Source organism: Maniola jurtina, chromosome 26 (assembly GCF_905333055.1).
Source record: "Maniola jurtina chromosome 26, ilManJurt1.1, whole genome shotgun sequence".
Lineage (NCBI taxonomy): Eukaryota > Metazoa > Arthropoda > Insecta > Lepidoptera > Nymphalidae > Maniola > Maniola jurtina.
In genome coordinates, this window is record NC_060054.1 from 5,267,584 (window position 1) to 5,276,228 (window position 8,645).

The 8,645-nt window shown below is 41.3% G+C and overlaps 1 long non-coding RNA gene across 1 annotated transcript; it reads right to left on the reverse strand.

The window, feature by feature from the left end:
* Positions 1 to 8,114: 8,114 nt before the first annotated feature.
* On the reverse strand, positions 8,115 to 8,376 carry LOC123878902. Its single transcript, XR_006798905.1, has 2 exons — positions 8,232 to 8,376; positions 8,115 to 8,193 (listed from the first exon to the last, which is right to left on the reverse strand). It is a non-coding gene; the product is annotated as an uncharacterized LOC123878902 (long non-coding RNA).
* Positions 8,377 to 8,645: the final 269 nt, after the last annotated feature.

Genomic DNA, 8,645 nt, shown 5'->3' on the forward strand with positions numbered 1-8,645 from the left:
TAGACCATAGACCATAGAGTACACCTTCTTCTATGTTTTCAAAAGCAGTTGGCAGTACTGAACCTTATTGACCGTTTGGAGCAACGTTGCCAGAAGATTACAAAAATTCGTACTACTTTTTGTAGGTATGTCTATGAAATCTATGAAATTCGTACTTTCAGTACCTATTGTCTATCTGATTTTCGTTTGTTTTTCATAAATAGTATTAATGCTTTCTAATGTGACTTTTGTCCATTTCAAAAACGCAAATTCTAACTACATAGGTATCTACAGCTTAAATTCAGCACTTAACTATTTTTTTGAATTATTTTACGTTTTCTTCAGCGTTTAAGTCAGCGGTGCGGCAGTATATTATCTTTTCATAGATTTCCGTATCTTCATCTCAATTCAATTCAATTCTAATTTATGGCGTGGAGCTGCACCAGGTGGGCGCGATTTACTTCGCCAATATCGTGTGGGATTGAAGAGACACGAGAACGGTTGGTGATAGCTGAGACTTTCGGGTAATTTTATAAGTGGCAGGTTTTTTCAGAATATGTTAATTTATAGGGTTAGTTTCTAGCCTGGAACGACACAATATATAAAATACACACTATATTACATGGAGTTATAATTACAACTTAATATTATTATATTTAACATATTTACATAAAAATTTACAATATGGACTAAACACAGACATTAACAAACACTCAACATTTACTGGACGCGGGAATTTTGATGGAAGAACATCATAGAGAGGATGAAGGAGTTTAGGACAAGAAAAGAATATGTGAGAAACAGTACCTTCGTCTAAGCCACATTCACACAGGGAGTGATCTCTAACTCTGATCTTGCACAGGTGGACAGGTGTGCAGGAATGACCAAGGCGTAAGCGACAAATCGTAGAGGTAACCCACCTATCTGCATGTCTATGAGAGAAGAACCATGGGCGTCTTGGAATATCTGGTTGCACTGAGGCATAGAATTTTCCTTTAACCGCTTTTGATTCAATCCAGTATGAGTTCCAGGACTTGTCCAGATAAGTTTTTGACAATGCACCTAGATCTTGGGAATTATTTTTAAAATGTTCATGGGAACCCATTTGTATCGCAGCTTTAGCACATGAGTCTGCTGTTTCATTTCCTACAATGCCAGAGTGACTTGGGACCCAAACAAGTGTCAAATCTAATCCGTTTTGATGACAGGAGAACAAAGCCTCCCTGACCTCTAGAATAATGGGAAATCTTGATTTACTCCGGAATGGGTTTTCCTTGATAGATAATAAGCAGCTAAGGGAGTCAGTAAAAATAACAGTTTGTTTCATGTTATGGGAGCGGGTAAACAGGATTGCTTCTAATAAGGCAACGGCCTCCCCTGTGAACACCGAGGACTCAGGAGGACATTTAAACTGTAAAATGATTTTAAACCTGGGAACCCAGCAGGCTGCACCGACACAACTTTCTGGAGACATCTTTGAAGCATCAGTGTAGATAAGAAGGTGATTTGACCAATTTTGATGAACTAAGCTTTGAAATTTTGAATTAGTATCAGGGGCTCCTTTGACCAAACCAAGATCAGTAACCACAGAGGGATTGAAAATCAGGGCTTTATATGCTGTGGAGAATAGAGGATTCTTTGGTAAAGATAACAAGGGATGAGGGAGATTGGTAAATTTACGGAAACTATCCAATAGATAAGAAGAAGGATTGCGTGGGCTAAGGACTTGCGACAACTGTTCTAATTTGGTCCACAGTGGGTGAGAGGAAAGCTGTAACATTTTGCTGACAAAGCGGTCACATAGGTATTGCCGTCGGAGATGTAAAGGAGGATCAACACATTCAACTTGTAGAGCGTTAGTGGGGGAAGACTTCATTGCACCCAGGATGATTCTGAGGCAACGATATTGAATTTTATTTAACTTCTCAGATACAGTTTTATTTAAGGGGTCTAAAACAAATGAGCAGTAATCAATGTGGCTACGAACTAAAGCATTATATAAGAGTTTCAGTGAGTAGGCATGAGCACCCCACCAAACTCCCGCTACTGCACGTAGAACATTGATGCCCTTTTCACATTTATTGGTTATATATTCAGTATGAGCCAATCCGTTCAGTCTGTAATCGAGAATAATACCAAGGAACTTTGCCGTATCTACTAAGTTGATGGGTTGATCCTCATAACAAAAGCTAAAGTTAGGGATAGACCGCTTCCTCGTAAACACGACTGCCTGGCATTTAGCCACTGACAAAGATAGGCCATGGTCAGAGAGCCACTGCCCTAGATAATACAAAGCAGAGTTAAGACATTGGGATATTTCCTCTACAGATCCTGAGCTATGATAGAGGACAATATCGTCAGCATACTGCAGGATGTTACAAAAGTTATTTACAGACAGTTCTAGATCTTGGGTATATATGCTGTACAGCAGAGGACTTAGAACAGAGCCTTGGGGAAGACCTTTCCAGACTAGTCTGGGGGGAAGAGTGGATGACTGGTGTTTTACCACAACTGACCTGCCAGAAAGCAGGTTACATATGAAATGTATTATCCTCGGTGGTACACTCAGCTGGTGCAGCTTTTGCCTGAGCGACGGAAGAAGTACATTGTCATATGCAGAAGCTATATCAAGAAAAACACCCACAAGGTATTCACCCTTACCAAAGGCAGTCCGAATGTCTGTAGTGAGTATACTGAGACTGTCTGCAGTACTGAGACCCTTGCGGAAACCAAACTGCGAAGGGGCCAGTACTCCTCTGCTTTCCATTATCCACTCTAATCGGTTTTTAAGGAGAATCTCCGTAACTTTTGCTAGGGTGGACGACAGTGCAATAGGTCGGTATGAATTTGGATGTGATGCTATTTTCCCAGGTTTGAGGAGGGGGATAACTATTTGAGACTTCCAGGAATCTGGGATTATTCCTTTTTCGAAAAAACTATTAATCAAATTTAGAAAACAATTTTTAGATTTATTATTTAAATTTACCAAAAAAGAGTAGGGCACACCATCTTCCCCAGGGGTTGAATCTTTCAGACCACTGAGAGCAATCTGAAGCTCTGAAAAGGAAAAGGGGGCATCCATTTCGCCCATAATGGGTGCTGGTGTAGAAACTGGAAAATCGTCCTGATGGGGAACATACGGGGGAGCGAGTTTGTCAGCAAAAATGCTAAGCCATTCAGATGGATTGTTGGAGCTAGGATCACAGTGGTTGAGGGTTCTGCGGAATCTTCTTATGTTTTGCCAAACAATTGAAGAAGGAGATCTAGGGCTAAGTGATTCACAGAACTTAGTCCAGCCAAACTTTTTCTTTTTTGACACCATTCTTTTTGTTTTAGCGTCAATATGTTTGTATTTAATAAAATTCTCTTCTGTCATATGAGCGGTGTACTCTTTCTCTGCTGCCACCCTCTGGTTAAACAAATCTTTGCATTCCCCATCCCACCAGGGAGGGGAAGGCAAATGATTTGAAACAGAAAGATTTTTACGAGGAATATTGGAGTCGGCCGAAGAAATAAGAGATTTGACAAAGAGATCATAGTAAATCAAGAGGTTTCCATCACACGAAAGGTCAGGTAGAGAGTCCATCAAGTCATCTACAGTTTGAGCATAGCGAGACCAATCTACTTTCTGTAATTTATATTTTAGCAAAGGTTCAGGGTTGGAGGTAGGGATTGATCTATTGTTTAGAGTTAAGATGATTGGGAAGTGATCGCTACCATAGGTACTGGGAAGAGTTTGCCAGGATAGCTGAGATGCAAGGGAAGTCGAAGAAAGAGATAGATCTACTGCTGATTTTGGGTTCTGATTGGGATAAACTCTACGAGTCGGAGAGCCATCATTCAGGATACAAAGGTTCATATCCTCAAAGATGTCAATCAACAATGAAGCGAATCCGTCACAGTTATAACACCCCCACAAAGTATGGTGGGCGTTAAAATCACCCATAATAACAGTTGGACTGGGAAGAGAAGCAAGGATAGTTTCAATTTCTGGAATCAGGGATGGGTTTGGGTGAGGGATATATAAAGAGAGGAAGGAAATATTTACAGCTCTCACAGCAACAGCATTAATCTGATTACTGTGAGGGGGGATAGGAAGAGAAGAAAAGGAAAGATTGTGCCGAATGAATATGGCACTACCTGCATAGCCGTCATCCCTGTCATCCCGCAGACAAAAGAAACCAGGAATCCGAAATCGGGCTCCAGGCCTCAGCCATGTCTCCGAGATGGCAATTATGACGGGTCTATGCAAATTAATTAAGGAAATAAGGTCTTGTTTTCTAGGTCTGATGCTTTTACAGTTCCATTGTAGTAGAGCTGTTGGGGCCGTTATTTAAAATTTTGAAAAGACGGGAAAGGTTTTGGGCAACGTTGGGCGGTAGTGGGAGTTCGCTGCATGGAGCAACGATGCTCAGGAGCAAAGCGGAAAGGTTTTCTAACATTTTCCCTTGGGAAGGAGGGAAGTCGGGTTGACTGTTGCCAAGAGCACAGCCATTGGGTTGGGAAGAGGGTGGGTTGTTAATAACAGCTTCGTGAGCCTGTTTATCATAACCCTTTGGTAAGGGAGCACGGGGGCGAGGAGAACGGATAATTGTTTCCCGATAAGATTTTTTGGGAGTGGTACTAGGACGAGATGAGTTTGATGGATGAGAGGAGTTAACAGGACGTGGAGAAAATGTAGGAGAGGAGAACAACTCCCTTGTCATCTCAGCATATGACCTGCGGACTGGGGGAAACCGAGAAGATGCTTCAGCGTATGATACATTGTCCTGAGCCATAACCGATTTAATGCTTTGTTGTCGTGAAAACTCCGGGCAGTCCTTACTTGATGCAAAGTGGCTACCTGAACAATGCAAGCAGGTAGCATTTGCTAGTAAAACATCGCAAGTATCTCCTGTGTGGGGCTGGGCGCACCTGTAGCACCTGGGCTTGGACCTACACTGTGTCTTAATGTGACCAAAACGGCAACAGTTAAGGCACTGAATTGTGGGATATTTGTATGTTTCCACAGGGAGCGATGTGTAAAAAGAGAAAATTCGGGTCGGGAGCGTCTGGCCTCTAAAAGTTACAACTACCGACTGGGTGGGCACCCATTCAGTAATGCCTTCGTTGATGGTCTTTCGGTTGAGACGACGGGCTTTCAGGATCTCTCCACAGCCAGCCGGCAGAACAACAGAGTCGACAAATTCCTGCATTGACCAATCTACTGGAACGCCACGTACTAAACCCATCCTAGTTATATTATATGTGGGAATAAATTGCCTTGTATTTTGAGAGTGGGAGTATAGGGCTGACCAAAAAGTCGTTAGCTGCTTGGGCAGTACTAAACTCCACGCTAATTTTATTGCGTCCCACGCTCTTTACACCATCATTTATAATATTTGTGAATTTGTTAGTATGCAAAAACTGACCGAATTTAAGCGCACGGATAGTTACCCCTGCGGATGGGTCTGCGACGTCTCTCGAGACGTGAACAATGAAGGGACCTTTGTCGTCTCTTAAATAACTTTTAGGGCCTTCGGCGAAGGAAGGGTGAGTAAACAATGTTTGTATGGATGGTTGGGTTGAATTTATGCCCTGTTTTTTACTGCTATCTGCAGCAGGCTCATCTGTTACGACAGGCCGCTTCCGGGAGGAAGCCGCCTGTCGAGACGCGTTACACGCATCTTTGTTTGGTGACCCATCAGGGTCTGGGGGCTCCGGAGGGGGGTCCACCTCCATTCTCAACACTCACAGTTAGTTCCACCACCAAAAAACACTAGTAAAACACAAAAACCGGCTACTTTTAACAAAAAAAAACACTCCGAGAAAGCACCGCACGTGCGTCAGCAAACGCCAACACAGACGAAGTCCTATCTTCATCTCATTCGTAGGATTTGCACCTATTTATCTGGCAACGCTGGTTTGGAGCGTCATCCATAGACAATAGAGTGAAGGAGATTCAGCGTTGTAAAGTTGTAATTCTGCCTTCCTGTTTAATTACTTCCTTTTCTACAGAGGCTTCCATGGTAGACGGTTAAATTTTTCAGTCTTGTTTATGTTTAGTTTATAGCTTCTAACTTTACTGTAAAAGTCAAGTATAATCGCAAAATCGTCGTCTAAACACAAAACCGAAGATTCGAAGAATTATTTAACCAAAGCAAGCAGCCCGGTTCCCAGTGAATTTCCAGCGGCCGCCGGCCATCTTAACAATTAACGAAGTGCGTAGTTTGAGGTATGTTTAAACTCATTTAACTATATAAATATCACTCTTTGATATTTAAAACTTAATTGAATTCATACGTGATTGTAATAAAGATGCGTTTTCGTGATGTTTGACACCATTTTTTATCGTATGTACTTAGAATTATGACGCCGGCGTACCTATGTACCTACGTAGGTTTTGAGAATTTTCATTGTGCATTGGTTTGAATTCCTTTATTCTATCGGGTTTGTACCAAATATGTGAACAATTATACGACTCGACGCTGACGTTTTCATCGCCGGCACGCGTGACTGACGTCAGCGTACTGTTTGAGAGAGGAATTAAAAGCTAAGGTAGAAGTAAGGAGAACTACCATATATTAACTAAAAACGTACCTAGTGTGATTATATTCTCGTTTATATTAACCACGACTGTAAAATATACTACACTACTATAACACTTGGTAAAGGAAAACATCATGAGACCTGCTTGCCTGAGAGTTCTGCATTATTAGGGTTCCGTGTCTTGTCTGTCTGTCTGTCTGTCCGTCCGTCCGTCCGTCCGTCCGTCCGTCTCGCCCTTGGCCGGTTTATTTTTTTCAGAAACGTGTGAAGTCTGCTTATTTGCCCATGGCCAGCGTGGTGGACTGTGGCCAAACCCTTCTCATTCTGATAGGAGATAGGTGCTCAGTAGTGAGTCGGTTGTGGGTTGATGAATCTTTATATTATGTAGATCATGTGCAGGCTGTACATAACTATGACAAATGTTTTACAGCTGAACAATCATGTAGACCCTACTCATCATCATCATGATCAACCCATTGTTGGCTCACTGAGGACAAATCTCTAGGAATAAGCCAGGGTGGGTCAGACACAGTGGACCCTCGGTAATCCGGCCCCTGTCTAATCCGGCACCCCCTGTAATCCGACATGTCTATTATTATTGAATTTACTAATTTGACTTACATAGTAAAGTATGATTTGTACTTCAGAGTATGTGTGACTTATTGAAAGTTATCATTGTACTTGTAATTTGTCAGATTATAAGGTACTCTTTTGTAAAAAATTCCGGACTGTAGGGGGTCTTAGGCAGTACTCTATAATCCGACAAATTCGATAATCCGACAATGTCCTACAAAACGTTTGTCGGATTACCGAGGGTCCACTGTAGTTTGATTTCTTTTTATTCCCTTACAAGTTAGCCCCAGACTGCTATCTCACTTGGTGGTAAGTGATTATACAGTCTTAAGATGGAAGCCGGCTAACTTGGAAGGAAGTATGGTAGTTTTATTAAACTCTTATCAGTTTCGAAGCAGCATCATACCAGTATGTTATTTGCTTGGTGGCACAGCTTTTGCCAGTAGGGTGGCAACTAGCCACGACCAAAGCCTTCCACTAGACTAGTCAAGACAATTTTGTAATTATAAATTGCCCCTGCCGTGAATCAAAACCTGGGACCTCCCAACTTTGTATATTGTACTTAATAACATTTTTTATATGGATTTGTTTTATTTCAGGTACATGAACATTTTGCTGATGGAAGAAGCCTAACAAGAACTCAACTATTGGTTATGTTACATCAAATGTATAAATATTTTTTTTTTTAAATGGCAAACATCAAAATGTCGACCAAACCTGAAAAATCCCACCAAAATGAGCACAGTGCTATTCTTAAATACCTTATGAAGGAAGAAACATTGCTTGAAGAAAAGACAATGCCCATTCAGTATGAACAAATGTACTGTCTTCAAGATTTTTGTATCACCATCAAATCAAGTTCTATCTGTTCAATGACATCATCAGAATATTTGTAGAAAAAATTAGTGAAAACGGTTTCCGCATTTCAGAAATATTAACCATAAAAAATTACAATATTTTGAGGTTAGGTTCAGCTAAATAGTAAAAAAGGGTCTTTATAGGCTTAATAAAACAGACAGTTTCAGATTTTTTTAAACAAAATAGTCGAGTAGGTATTCGACTGATAGCAGAGAATGAAAAATATAGCCTTTTATTTTACGAATACTTACCTACCTAGTACACGTTCACATATAGGTACATCGCTGACCTACACGATTAACACCGATGACAGAACTCTACATGTTCTGTAGTAATAATTAGTATGAATGATTGGATAGTAATTAGGAAATAATATATCATCCGTATTGGATACAGGAAGTGGCAATTTGCAGGGCACATAGTTCGAAAAAACGATAGGCGTTTGGGTCCCAAAAGTCTTGGCATCACTACCTCGTAGCAGAAAGCGCAGCGTTAAAAGACCTGTCACTAGGTGGAAAGACAACGAGTCGCAAGAAGCCGCTGGATTCAGGCGGCACAAGGCCGTGGTCTGTGGAAGTCCCTACAAGAGACCTATGTCCAGTCGTGGACGTCTAGCGGTTGATAATGATGATGGTTGGATACCTAGCTTTATGAGACCAGAATATAATACATCTAGTGGGATGCTTTGGCTGTGGCTAATTACCACT